Below are 15,272 nucleotides of genomic sequence, written 5' to 3'. Positions count from 1 at the left end.
TGAAATATTACAAAAGTGTAGAATGTAGATTGAGAGCTGGTGAGACTCAACCACGTACGGGCCGCAAAAAAGCCCAAATAATGACCTGAAAGTGTCTTAAACCTACACGGCGTTGCAAAGTGTTGATTCTCAGTGGACTTAGTAGTACATGTGACCCTTTCACATTAAACCCTATTGTCAGACAAGTATAGTATGAATGTTAATTTTTATTTTTAAAATTCTGCACATGAAAACTACAGTATGGCTAAGCTTAGGGACAGATCATGGTTATGGAAAGTAAACTATGGTTAAGGCTGGGTAAAGATCTTGATTACAGTTAATAAAAAGGCATAAAGTTAATTGTTGGTCTATAATGAGAAAAGAACACCTTGTCTACATGAAAGTTTTTGGTGCTACACACCCTAGATTGCCACCCCGATGTTCACACTTTACACTTTGCTGGACGTAAATTGTAAAGTGCAAAAATTTTAATTTAGCCTACCCAAATAATACAGCTCTCATTCTTGACTGCTGCAGTATCAAATTTATTTACGTTCAGTCTGTCCACCTTGGCAACCTAACACAGGATCAGAGCAGGTGGCCGGTGCGATGATGAAAACCAAACAGAGGATGGAACCGGTTGATGGCAGAGGGGGACCAGGAGCAGCTGCAGCAAATCTTTTTTGCTTAATCATGCGCATGGTGAAGAATTTATCAGCAGTTTGCCACATCAGGATCCAAGTCCTCTCAGCTGGTCTTCATGGCTGCCCATTACTGCTGCAAAATGGATGAAGTACACACTCATTGTGAGTGGTGTCATAGTTTAAGAAGAATGTCTTTGGGGGTCTTGGTTGTAATACTTTGTGATTTACTGTTACTTTGTCAGTCTTTACTGCCTGTATGAAAAACGTTGGTTAGGTGGATGTCAATTATACATGTTCTGAAACCCAAAAGGATATAAAGGCTACCATTTCCACTTACCTCAGGGTTCATTTGTGACCAGGATGAATGATGTGTATTTCTGTAATAGCTTATAAAGTAGCGTCCCACAGAGGGAGTGTCAACTGCAAGCATAGAGCCTCATTGTTCAAAACTGCTGGATGTTAAACCAGGGAAATGCAGTATGTAATATAATATGAGCAAAGCTATTTAGGATATTATATGGGCTGCCATGGTGAGGTCCCTGTTGAGATTTTGAGTCATAAAACCAAAGCCCTTTTCTACCCCGCAATCAACAGTTAGTGTGAAGGTTTAACTACTGAGAGAAAGCGTTGGGCCTGTGGTCCCAAGGGCACTTCCCGAAAGGGAAGCACTGACAGATGGACAAGGAGGATTTGTAGGAAAGTAAGGATGAAAGAAACACCGTCTCTACTATATTTATGAGTGACGTTTTATATCACTTTGTGTGAGATCTCAACTAGATCTGCTAGTTGAGAAAGTGAAGTATCTGGTGTTATTTGTCCCCGAGTTCACTTTTCAGACAACAACACTGCTGGGATGCTCATACCACACACTGTGATGGAGACCTAAATGTGTCCTGAGCCCAGCTGTGTTTCTGTGTCCACCTCATATTGGTCACTGCAGGAAATCTTCAGTGCAGAAGGAGGTGATTGACTATTGACCCATTGATTTGCATGCCACCCTGCAGTGACTGGTGAGTGCCGCCGGCGCTTTTCTTGTTGAACTGTGATGTGTGAGGTGCATGATACTGAGCTGCAAACACAAACGTATTGTTTGAAGGGCATTGGTTTAGACAGCTGAGGTGTAACAGTAGCACAAGGCTCACTGAATAATTAATAACAAGGTTTCACTGTGACTTTGATCCATTGGCAGTCACACAATGTCATGTCAAATATCAGTCATTTGAAAATAGTGTGGTGTTGACTTTATGGTAATACCATCCAACACTTAAAGGGGAAGTGCATCACATTTTGTTTACAGGTCTTGAGAAATACTATTGCATGTGTGAAAAAAAACTTATATAGAGCCTTTTGTGGCTCCAGAGGGAGAAACTTCTGAGAAATTGCCTCAAGTGATGTCAAACTACAAGAAATCTGGAGACGTGGAGGGGGGAAGAAGTGAGCTTACCAGACTTCTGTAGCCTTTCTGCTTGACGCTACAGACTGGAGGTTACATTAGCCACTACTAGCATTGCACACCTGAATCTCTGATGGAAGTGCAATTGCATTGTGGGTAATGTAGGCCCCAGGCAAGAAAGAGTTGCTTACTTGTCCTACACTTTATGTAGTCCTCTAAATTGGAATTGTGAAGCAGTCAATGGTATCCGTTCTGCATTTCTTGTGTCAAGTACATCAGGCACACACAGCGTTAATCTTCTACATAACCCTCACAGCTATAATTCACAAAAATCAAATTCTTTTCAGATGGAAAGCAGCCTGGCGTCCTTAAAAAGAACCAAGACAAATTGTCGAGCATTAAGACGTAAGGAAAGCCTGATTGAGAGTGTCTGTGTTTAGTTTGTTCAAGGTTGCCATTCCTGCTTGTGCTCTGACAAAGCTGGAAGGAACATCTTCCACCTGCGCTATCCGCCAGTCCACACAGAGGGCCCTGCAGCTACAACAATAAACACACTGATTGGACGAAGACAGACTTTAAATGAATCATCTCCACTTAATTGGGTCTGATTAAGACCATTAAAGTGTATTTGTGGAGTCACTGTGGCCTTTGTCAGAGAAAGAAGAATTGTGGTCTGTCATGACATATCAGTGATGTGCAGAAAGAGACAAGATAAAGATGAACTACCAAATGTGGTAAAGGTATGACAAAAACACTCCTCATACCTGTAAGACAAAATCTGTAGGGATTTGTATGGATGCACAAATTGGTGCAACATTAATTTTTTCCTAAAATTGTAGTGGCAACAAGTTTATCTTTCACTGAGTTCATCGGTATTTATATATACATAAATATAAATATATTGGTATTTATGCACATGTATGAAACATGTAAAGCAATAAAACGGCTATTTTCCTGCAGTTAAGTTGTAGTACACTGTTAAGTACAGTTGTAACGCACCATGTGCCTCATAGAATTTGGCCATGATGTAATTCAAAGAACAGACTTCAGGTTGGGAACTGGTTCATCTGAGGCCACACAAACTAATACTGCATGCAGCCATGCAACAAGATGCTTTGGAGAAAAGTGTTTGCTAAACTGGCAGCTGTTGAGTATAAAATCACTCATAACTGAAGCTCTGATAATATACTGCTTTCCCTGCTGTTCAGAGTGTTTTCCCACCTGTCTAATACTCCAAACTCAGGAAAGTGTTTAGAACCTCATGTTTAATACACTGTGATAGACTACATATTTGGAAAATTGCACCATGAATCTTTTCATAATTGCAGCAATGAATGACTTATGCCACTTGCCAGACTCTCAAATGATGCCTAAAGAAACATCATTGCTCATAAGCTGACCACATGTCAGTTTTCTGAGAAGTCTGAATCCATTTTTTCCCCCAGCATGCTGTGCGTATTCATCTGTTCATTGTTCTTGGTGAGTGTGGAATGTGCGACAAGCTTCACTGATTACCATGGGCGTGCAGGTACTGTAATTAGTACAGGCCTGGCTGTCTTCCAGGTGCGTCCCATGCTGGCTATTAAGTCATTAACCCAGCATGCTCCACCTGGGCTGCTCTCCTGTGCCGTATATATTACGGCTGCTGAGAGGAGATGCCAAATTAGAGTCATATTAAGGCCCCTACTGTGATGCAAATTAGTGGTCATATCAAGATTTACAGTTTTGGAAGTACTTTTTTTGACAGCCATCTGAGACACACTGTCGTGTTACCCTCATAGAGTATCTCCACTCACCCACTGTAGGAAATGACTGGGAAATTTATGTTGCATAACTCTAAAAATTGTCATTTCTGACAGGATACCTGGCCAAACACTGGCTGGCAGTGTTTCTAAGCTGCAGTGATTCCAAACTCATAAGATGTCAGTTGATTAATTCACCATGCCAGCGGTAGAGAAGCAATTACATAATGGATAAAACCTATTAAAATATAAACCTCTGTATTTAAAAGACTTTTTGCCAAGTGATAGCTTGAAGAACCTATTGAAATGGGGGCATACATCTTTATGGAACAGAGGACCCCAGCAAAAAATTGTTTTACTGAGACAGAGTTTGGACTGTACCTGTTCATATTTATAACAATTTATAACAATTCATCTATTTAGGTATCTACCACCAATGGCTGCCTAAACAGGAAGGAAGAGATATTTTGGGCATTTATTTATTCATATCACATGAATCACATGAGAAATTTGATACATCTCTTACATCTATAAGTTATGGCCAGAAGCAAGGTTGCGTAGCTTAGCACAAAGATTGGAACCACCTAGCCAGGCTCTGTGCGAAGGTAAAAATGTTACCTAGCCGTTTTATGAAGTGGTGATGTGCCAAGTTACTTTAATTCCCTGGCAATTGCTACCAGGGCAAGAAACATTTGGTAACTAGGTTACCTGTTTGCCCCTGTTTCCAGATTTAATATTAAGCTAAGCTTAACAGCTGCTGGTTGTAGCTTCACATTTAATGGACATGTGTGGTCGGTATTGAACTTCACATCTAACATTTCACTAGAAAGCTAATAATTGTAGAAAAGTGCCATAACATTGTAGGATCCCGAACTTAAAAAACACTGATGGGAAAGGCCAATACAGAGAAGAGCTTTTAAGCGCACTGTCATTACATACAGTTTAAACACATCAGGTCTGCTTTCTGCTCAAATTATCCCATCCGTCAGGGGACCAGCATGTGCAGTTTAATGATTATGTCTTTTAAATTTGTCTCAGTAACACTCAGTTAATGGCAGTGTAACCATGACAACAGGGGAATCCACAGACACTCAGATGAGTTCAGGCTTTCCCACCCATACTGTAGGCTTTCTCCTAGTGTCCCTAATAAAAAAAAACTATCATAAAGTTACTATATTTTGAAGAGCGCAAAGGACACAGCGGTAGCTTAAGTAAGATGCTTTATGAGAAGAACTCAGTGCACTTTGTCTTCCTATTTCTGTTGTGCTTCTGAATGACAACTGAGCGATAGCTTATAAAGACAAATGAAGGTGCATGCAACAAACAGTCACCTGCATCGTCAGGATATAATCAATCCTGTAGACGGAGGAGGAAAACTGGATTTTACTGTGCACAAGTGTTAGCAAATGTGCTGTATCTGTTGTCATCCTGTCTTGTAACAAACAATATTTCATATTTCCCCATATTTTGATTTCCAGCTTGAACAGAGTGTGTTCGTGTGCATTTCCTATCCCCAGTTGCAGTATGTTCCCCAAGGAACATACTGCATGGGCTAACATGATTGCTTTGATGCCTTTAGATTTAGAATCTGTTAATTATACACATGGCAGAGAGAAAGCCTGATGGCTGGGTAAACACCATGCACGTTTGTGATATATGCATATGTACACCGTATGGTCTTATCCTAAGAGAGTTTCCTGGCTGCTGCTGTATTGATTCTTTTAGTAATTAAGTCAGACTCAGCTGTGAAAAAGCCCAAATGCTGCTTAAATGATGAATTTGAAGCTCATCTTTTTTCCCGGATTAAAGTTTTTTAAACGTGATGCATTTTATTATTAGTCCTATTTGTTGACAAATAAATTACATATTGCTCTTAATATTTACATTACAGTGGTCACTGTGGGCAAATCAAACTGAGTACGTTTTTATGGGCTCACCAGCCCCTGTAAACTCATATAAAGGTCCGGGGCTCTGACAAGCCTGTAGGAGTCAGTCTTCTTCCTCAAACTTCATTTCCTCCTTGACCAACCAGAAAACGCTGTTCCCAATTCACCATCAAGCAGAGATAGGTGGCACCGAAAGTTGACAGGAAGAGAAATCCGGATTTTTGGCCGCCCCAGGTAACTTTTTTGGCAGGACAGAAGCGGGATAAAATACTAAGTAGGTCCGACCGGAAAGTTTTGGGCAGAAGCTGCTGTAGTGAAGTTGCGTAGGGGTGATTTCTCTCTTCCAGGGTTTGCTCTCCCTTTCCCTGTCGTCTGACAGGTTGCAACCACTGAAGTTCAGTAGAGGAGAGGTTTACCAGGTAAGAGACCGTTTTTCTTTGAGGCTATGTATTGACAGCAGTTTGTTACAAGCCCATATTCAGGGTAACGTGTTGACGTCGCAGCCTAGTGCGGCGCCCAACTTATCTGTGTGATGTATCCAACGATAAAATGGTGCTTTTAGTCAGCTTTTATATGGACTACGTAATTGAAGTAATAAAGATGAAACAACCACAATATAATATCCTTATAATGAGCGGAGGAATTAGAGTGTGGCAGCCAGTTTGTATAATGACCTTATGGTAGGCTATTTTTTTGTTACATTGCTATAATGTTACTGTACTGTTAGATGTTATAGAGTGGACGACTGTACCAGTGTAGTGGTTTTAATATCCTTTTTGAACTCCTGTTAGGACTATAATATTACCATTACCATTACTATTATTTCATGAGGTTAGGCTACTTATTTTTGGCAGGGGATCATGAGTTTGTCACATGCCAGTGACATAGGTCTCATACAAAAAAATCAGTTTACTTGTTCATTCTGTCTATTCTGCTGTGTAAAAAAGGTAATATGATAAATAATGAAAATGTTTTATTAAGTTACCTTGTTCCTGTTGTATGTGGTAGGCTGTAAATTAAAATATTCTGCATTCTGAGCGACACATTTTTTGCTCAGTTGATCACGTAAGACTGAAGGAATGTCAAGAATCAAAGCATAAATTCTGGGTCCTTTCAGGGGCAACAGCTGAATGATATGCTGCTCTGATCCATGTGAGCAACACGCCTCATTCAACAATATGCTCATGACAGGAGTTCCTCACTGATTGTCTCTTCTTTCCAGAGCTGTATACAGTGTGTTTGTGTGTGTGTGTGTGTGTGTGTGACAAGGATGAACTTAATCACTATGATTGTGTTTGTTCGTAAGACTCAATTAAGGTGGCTGGAAACCTTATTTTAAACCTGATCACTGAGGAGTAAAGCTTTTTCCATCCACAGACCTCAGTGCCACTAGTAACATTGTTTCTAGTCCCCATTTCAGTTTCCTCTGTCTTTAAAAGCTCCTGTAAAAGCAGAGTGGTGACTGAAAGTGAGAAGTGACTGACATTTTGTGGTGCATCTCCTATTCTATATAGGTTATATACTATAACAAGTCTACCAGATGTGGAGAAAGCTCTTAATGCTTTGATGAACATTTTACTTGTTTTACTTTGTAGTTGTCTTTAAAAACTCAGACAGAGTTGTAAATAGATATTGCAACGCTACAAGATATGTCTTGTTCTTATTCTTGTCTTATTTGATTAATCATTATTGTCTTCAGGGGGGGAAAAAGGCAGTCTGTCTTTAATTTATCACATGCGTTAGTTAGGATTGAATAACTCTCACGCCCACATGTCCCACATGTTGAATTCACAGTGGACACATTATGAAAGAGAGACCCAAAAAGTCAAGTGGGGCTGGATCAAAACAGCAGCTCTTTTTCACCTCACATGCCATGCTGGTATGCTGTGAATCAGATCTATTCTGGTGTATGGGAAGTCTTGCACCATCTGACCCCACATTCCTCACTCATGGCATGGGGTCAGTGCCCCCCTAATGACCCACTGTTGAGAAGAAATATGTACATTTTGTCCTTAATTTCTATCATGTGGTTAATTGGGTTCACCAATGTTGGAGCGTGACTTTTCTGTTTGGTTTCTCTTTTGGTTACCCTCTAACCATATAAATGTACCACAGTCTATCTCATTACAAACAAAGGCTCACAGTAGATTTGATATTGAAGTGTTGGGTTAATTTCCCAGTCCCAGTCTACTTGCCATAACCACCAGCAAGCTACACAAATGAGTGGTCTGAGGACTCAGCCACATCTCATTGTGTTCAGCTCTTCAATGAGGCCTCGGTTTACATAACAAAACCAACATGTTACGGACATCAAAGGTTGCTATCAACAGCTAACTTTCTCTATGACTATTTTGAATCAGTAACAGTCACAACCTCTATCAAGAGATTTTCCTCTGGGACCCCACTGGCTGATTCCCTGCCATGGTAAACAAAAGCAGCAATGTGAGCCTCCAACTGTGTTTATTTCCTCAGCTTTTTCTGTCCCACACAGTCGCCACAGAGCTCGGCTCTCTGTTCTGTCCCTTCATGAAAGTTCCTATTCTCTGGGACAAGAGGACAGGGCTGTCCGTGCTGGGTCGATCTCATTCCACTAGGCCTCACAATGGATGAGCTGTGCTGCTATATCAACATTTATTTCTCTCTTGTCTACCCCCTTTATGTCTGCCACTTTAATCACTTCCCTCTGGGCCAGTCAGCAACAGGAAGATCAAGGCTGTGCATCGCTGTCTTTGTCAGTGTGAGATATCACTGTGTGCTGCTGACCAGCGGGTGCCATGGCTCACTCTGACTTTGCATTTTGTGTCAGAAATGACTGTGCTATAGTCCTTATTTCAGGCTTTCAGGCGAGGCTACCCATTTTTATGTGTGCCCTGTTCAAGCTCTGCATTCATGAGATGCAGATCGGATATCTAACTCCCAGCCGTATATACACTTTGAGCAGCACATTCTGTGCCTATATTTTGACCTCGCTATGTGAATGGCAGGCGGTTGTTTACTGTCAAGTCTATTTCCGAGCCAGGATCCCGCCTGCTCGGGCTGAAGGTACAGCTTTCTCTTACCAAAACTGAATTCTTGCCTGAATTTAATATTAATTTCCTTTTGACTGTTGATTTCCCAGCTTGGACTAAACTTTATCAAGACATTAAAAGAAAGTGTGGTAGACCCTCCTGCTTAGTTTAAACCTATTCTTCTGTACCTTGTACAGCTATTAAATTTCACCACCATAAACACGTGTATGCACGTTACATGAGTACATAACATGTACTCATGTAACGTGTCATCTTTGCCGTAAATTACCACGTGGAAGTGAGGTCCTGACTGCTGCTGTCTGCTGTGCTTTCACACTGTAGAAAGCTGTTTTGTTTCAGCGCAGAGTGGGATTTCAAACGCCAGACTTGTTGACTTTAGCTGGCAGGGCTTCGTCTCCTGGCGGACTGTGTAGCTATAGCCTGTATCGGTTGCCTTTGTCTGTGTTGGTAAGCTGATGTGTGGGAATTTTTTACAAAATCTGATCTCTAAGTCAGGAGCCACCAATGGAGACAAAGAGCTTCACATGTCAAATGTTTTTTTTAGATAATGTTGGGGAAAATATAATTACATTTTATTTACTGGCTTTTATTCAAGTTTCATGATTAAAAATGGTAAAAAAGCAACAAATAATGATGTAAATTACATCAACAATAACCCATTATACTGCATTAGGGCTCAGTCAAGTTTTTATGACAAAATGGGAACTTCCCTTTGTGGTGAGCTTTTCCAGCCTGGTTTTAATTAATTAAATTTTTGTGCCGTTGAATAACATAAATTCCTGTAAATAGTTCATGTCTGTACCCATGAATCAATTTCAGTCAAAACCATCGCTGTAAGTCATAGTGTGACTGTCACAGCTGATCTGAGATCTGTAGTACTGTAATATAGGGTTTCCTTTTGGAGGGAATGGGAAAGCCATAAATTATATGTGATGGGTTGGTGTTGATTTTCCTTGTCAGTACTTACTCTAAATTCGGGAAGGATTTCTGTTTCATTTGACTGGACGTATACGGTATTTGACTCTTGTAGCCTGTTAAAAAACTCTGTTAATATCTATGATTGTAGCCGGGCCAGGAATGGGTGGATCTCATTATCCTGCTCCAGACCAGTTTGACCATTATGTGCGAGAGATGGCTCCAGTGACCGTAAATTGGACTTTGATCGTGGAATATCTCAGCTTTCTGCCTTTTAACTGTATAACGGTACTGTATGAAATGCGGCAATTTATTGGGTTGAAATGATGTCATGCTATTGGAAAAGGGACAAAGCACAGGAGTCTCAGCTGTTAACAATTCAGAATGTTTTCCATTTAGAATTTATTACATTAGATTTTGCTTATTAAATTATTATTTTTGGAGAATTCTCTGGAATTTGTCTGTCATCACTGGCTTCCTCTGTTCCACATACGAGGGAACAAATATACATCAAATCCACCAAAGTTAGGTTCTGAAATACAGCGATACATGGCCACCAGGCTCCACCTCATTGCACTAGCCTTAAAACACATTTAAGGCAGATTTGAAGAAACAAAAACTGTAACATCTAACCTGTGGAATCCTCAACTGTCCAGTAGAAGGGATCAGATAATGCCTTAAAGATGACCAGAGAGTAAAATCAACAACTATTTGACAAGGTGCTGTTTATTGCAGGACTTTTGTGTAATCATTGCATATTTTTACATCACACTCACATCCCTATTTCAGTGTTCAGGAAAGTTGAAAATACTTTGGTTTTTTTGGTAATTTTGTGACCAAAAGCATTCCCACCTCAGTTGTGAAAGGTTTGTTTTGGAAGGATTACACTATTATTAGGTGTGACAGTAGCTGGCATCAATCGTAGCAATTTTAAATCTGCTCTTCTAATCCTCTTTCAAAGCAGCACTCTCCTGTATACAACAGACTGTTTTGTAATGGAAATTCAACACGGGCTTGTCACAAGAGGAACTCTATACTGAGTAGAGACGTGAGGTGCCATTGCTGTATCTGAGATTCCATGTATGCCACCAAAGGCGATTGATGTCTTTTTTTAATGTTGAATTGTTGTATGTGTAGATGGTCAGCATGTCTTCTGTGTGTAAACAACAATTCACACATTCAGCTGCACCTTTTTATGTTGGTAATGTGAACTGTCTCTTCAAAAATAAAATGATTCTGGTGCAATATTTGGGAGAACTGGCTGTCACTACCTGTAGCAAGAGACTGTGCCATCCACTTGTTACGTCCCCCAGCAACCTGACATTTTTTGAACGAGGATCTGTAGGACGTGTAGTTATGAAGTAAAGTGAAGTTAAATTATCCAGATTATTCCCAGGGCTGAGTGGACTGCTATGTGAGATGTTGCTTGTTCCCCTGGAACCCGTATTCTGATAATTAGCTAGTGGCTTTTTTGCATTGTGCTGTGTAAAATACCCTACCATTTTGTCCGGCACAAAATCACAGACATTTGTGTAAATAATGCTCTGTCTGTTTTGTTTGTAAGTAAGGGCTAAATTTAAAAGGAAAAAATAACAACTCAAACTACAACCCTCAAATTAAAGGCTGCAGATGAAAGACTTACCTGTACGGCCACCCATGGACAGGCAGCAAGATTTGATCAAACCAGTAATCCCTCACACCAAAATTACTGCCACACCTTTCTCTGTACCTCCCCTCACAGTCACTTTCATGGTTAGTCATCAAAATGCCAGAAGTGCGAAGGTGGGAAAGCACCTGTGCTTGTTTATTGAAAATATCAAATTTAGCAGCATGCCATGTCATATACAATGTACCATTAATATCCACCATTATTGCAAACAATGTTACATTTATTTTGCTTAATAAACACAACATGAAATATGTAATATAACCTGCTGCCAACCTGTTGTTATGAGGTGTCAAACATATTTGGATTTCACTTAGAGAGAACGTTTAGCTGCAACTGATAGTGCTTCTCCGAGAGGAAACAACAGAAATTATAAATATCAATGGCCCATTTCCTATTCTGCCACCTTGTTGTTGGCACAGCTCCAGGGGGCGGCCCCTCGTGTACTGTCTTGTCTGGTCTCTAAATGCTTGTTGGTACAATAAAAAAAGATCCTGAAAGAGTAATTCGTTACCAGCTTTGAACCTGCTGTGATTAATTGTACACAAGGGAGCCTCATTGGCAAAGCAGAGCCAGATCTCCTCCGGCCTCATGCTAATGCTCTAATCAAAAGCACCTTTGTGAGTCACTACAGAGCCTGGTGCCTCTTGGATTGAAACCTTACCATGGCAATTGCACTCTTTAAACATGATCCTCTCTGCTTTAGATGCTTATTGGCCATTTCACTTGGTGACATACTGTTTTGAAACCCGGCTCTTCCTTTCATCGGTGGTGAATCATAATTTAGGGAAGAGGTCAGCAATAAGAGACATCCATTTGTTACTAAACATGTCTGGAACTCATTAAATTTATCCTCACTTGTTGTGGGAATACTGCCCCTTTTCGTCCCATAAGAGGATGACTGATTGGAACTGTCTCCATTCCTCATCCATTCATCAGGCTATTGTGGCGATGATTGCAGAATCTTAAGTTAAAATGACTCTTAAACCAGTCTGTTTTTGAAAAAAAGTTTGCCCAATTGTTTATGTACACGACCCTAAATTAGACACATTTGGTTTAATAAAATAAATAAACCACAATTTCTAATAATGCAAATAAGCTCTATGCATGCACATACTTTTAGGAGGCCACTTGCTGCACAAGCAAGCACTGAAGGGAAATTCTTCGGTAAATAGCTGGTATATGTTCAAGTTTGTGGTAAAAACCTTCATCATTACTTCTCTGTATAAACCTGCCAACACAGTGAACACTGCAGAAAGCATTTCCCTTTGCTTCCAAATGGTCTATTTTAATGATATATTTAAAGGTCACAGATGGACATAAAACACAATAGATGCAGTTATTTCAGAGCATCTGGAGCCACAAAACGTTGAAGGCTGCTTTTTCTCTGGCCACTTTACCATCAGTGGAACATAAGCTTCTGACTCATGGGTCATTTGCTTTTCGATTTCACTCTGGTTTGTATTCATGTCATGTTGTGGCAAGCTGAACATGTGTTGAAATCATACATGCTTCTGCACCGTTTTGCTGGTTGACTACCTCTGACAAGTCGGTGAAATTGTGCAATCATCTGTGTTCTTTAGATCTGTCCTTGAACAGGCTTTTATCTTACTCTTTGTATGTTTTTAGCCATACTAGTGGCTTGGTTTCAGGGATAGCAATGTAGGTTGGTAGTTCTTCCACTTCTGTCAAGATTGAAAAACTACTGTGTGGATTTCCATGAAATTTAGTGCATGGTTCCCAGAGGACGAATCCTACTACATTTAGTGATCCATTGACTCTTCCTCTAGCGCCAAGTTGGCATTTTTTGCTCTTAGTGAACAATCTTGACAATTATTGGATGGATTACCATGAATTCTGCTACAGATATCCATGGTGCTAAGAAGATAAATTCTAAATTCTCAATAAAACAGGTGATCCTCTGACTTTTCATCTTACTCCACCGTCAAATTTGTTCAATTCTTTGTTTTATTTCTACAAAGCTAATGACATTTTCATCAGCCTCTGCTGTACTTTGTGTTGTCCTAATTAGCAAATGTTAGCATGCTAACACGCTAAACTAAGATGGTGAACTGGTAAACATTAGACCTGCTCAAATTCAGCATGTCACTGTGAGCATGTTAGCATTGTCTAAGTTAGCTTAGAGCACCACTTTGCCTATGTACAGAGTAACTAGCAGGGCTGTAGACTCTCAGTTTTGTTTCTTGATGCCTGTGTTTCTGGAAATGGATGTCTAGATGTTTTCAGTGTAAGAAGCATTGTAACAGACATGACTTAAATTCTCCTCATTTTCTAGCTTTTCTGTTGTCTACATGTTAATCTTTTTGAGAGCGACACGCAAAGATTACAAGCACAAAACAGAGACTCTGAGGCCAACAAACTGTGAAAGTGAATGAATCTGAGAGTTCAATGAGTGACGTGTGTTTATTTACCCAGTGGTGGGCTGCAAGCAGATCCTTTGGCAAAATTATTCCTGAGCTCACACGTCCTGTAGCCTCTGACCTCAGGGACAGGAAACTCAATTTGACCAGTATGCTCCAAAGAGTGGCAGTTCAACCTTTTAATATCCAAAAACTGGGCTTGGTGTGGATGTTTGATAGGTGCGATATTTTCACCTTGTCATTACATTTGACATGTTTTGAGATATTTTGAGAAAAAAAACAACAAAAAAAACCCCCATCATGGAATGAATAAATTTCCCCGAGATTATCTATTTATCTATGTCCTGTTATTTGAATAAGGTTGAAATGGCTTCCCAATTTCCTGCTGTGTTATTTTTATTTACACAAAACCTACTCAGAGCATGTTTATATAAGAGGAGTGAAGTATTTTTGCTGTGGTCCACTAACTTTATAACAGGCCGAACAGGCAGTTTGGGTTTATTCTAGGTCTAAGATTATTTTAAACCTCCAACAAACCTTATCATTTTTTGTAAATTAATACACTACATCATCCAGCTGCCCCTTGACTGAATGTACCCATAAGAAACTTGCCTTTTTGGCAGTCATTTTGAAGGACAGGTTCTTTGCCATCCTAACTTAGGATCATCAGTTAGGAAGGTTCTGTAATAACTAAATTACTGCCCTTAAGTATTTTGGCCTGTATGCTAAATGTCATTGTGAACTGAGATAAGATAGGATTTCAGACTTAGGAAGTTTCTGTAATGAGGCCCCATGTGACCTCAGGGTGACGCAAGTTAATAAAAATAGGTAATCTAGGAGAACAAAGACGTTTCAGTTTTTGTGGGCTATGGATACATTGCAGCCTTTTAAACTATTTACCGGTTATGTTGCTGAATTAATGAGTGTTCAGAATTGAGAAGTGGATATCTCGCTGTCTTTTTCTGTAGGAATGCATTCAAATCTCACAGTGAGTGCTATTTTGAGCAATAGTGGAGCCATTTGATTGAGGGCAATGAACCAGAGTATTGTGTTGAATAACTGGCACTTTCCCCACATTGTTGTTACAAAATGAGATTCTTCAGCCAAGCATGCAGGGATACCACATACAAAAACCAGACGTAGCACAGAAAATTGCACGTTTGATGCTTAAGCTATAGACAAGTGTGTGTTGAGGGGGATGGAAGTGACTGCCTATTGGTGGACTCAAAATTGTCAACCTGCTAAAATCCGCTTGAGCCTTTTTGCCAAGAACATTTAGAACATCTTTAGTCCATGCTACGTTACCCATGATGGTTATAAATGGTTGGCTTGGCAAACAATACAACTCTCTCTCTCTGTAAAACAAGAACATTTTAGTGCTGAGCCACTTTTTACACCGTTGGCTGCAAATAGCAGTCACTGCCACTGTTGAGGAACCTATGATGGCATATTAGGGCCATTGTAGGTAAAAAATAATAATTACTGATCCGGGGGAGGGGAGGTAATATTACGAGAACATTTTCTGAGATCAAGCTCAGCTTTATAACAAGCTAGGTCCAAGGGTAAATGAAGAAAGGGGCCCATGTTCAACATTAGGGTAGGGCAGTGCTTAATTTGTAAATCAAGAGGTCCCAGAG

The 15,272-nt window shown here is 40.1% G+C and overlaps 1 protein-coding gene across 3 annotated transcripts in view; it reads left to right on the top strand.

Moving 5' to 3' along the window:
• Positions 1 to 5,765: 5,765 nt before the first annotated feature.
• tspan9a (tetraspanin 9a) overlaps positions 5,766 to 15,272 on the top strand; it is a 186,566-nt gene continuing 177,059 nt past the window's right edge. For 2 of the 3 annotated variants that reach the window (XM_046037616.1, XM_046037615.1), the window contains exon 1: positions 5,796 to 6,063. The gene's annotated coding sequence lies outside the window, so the exon portion shown is untranslated. Of the gene's footprint in view, positions 6,064 to 15,272 lie in introns of all 3 variants that reach the window. The other variant, XM_046037617.1, reaches the window with a different exon arrangement.

This window comes from Micropterus dolomieu, linkage group LG22 (genome assembly GCF_021292245.1).
Source record: "Micropterus dolomieu isolate WLL.071019.BEF.003 ecotype Adirondacks linkage group LG22, ASM2129224v1, whole genome shotgun sequence".
NCBI lineage: Eukaryota > Metazoa > Chordata > Actinopteri > Centrarchiformes > Centrarchidae > Micropterus > Micropterus dolomieu.
Note: the sequence above shows the minus strand (reverse complement) of the source record. Positions and strands in the feature narration are given on the sequence as shown.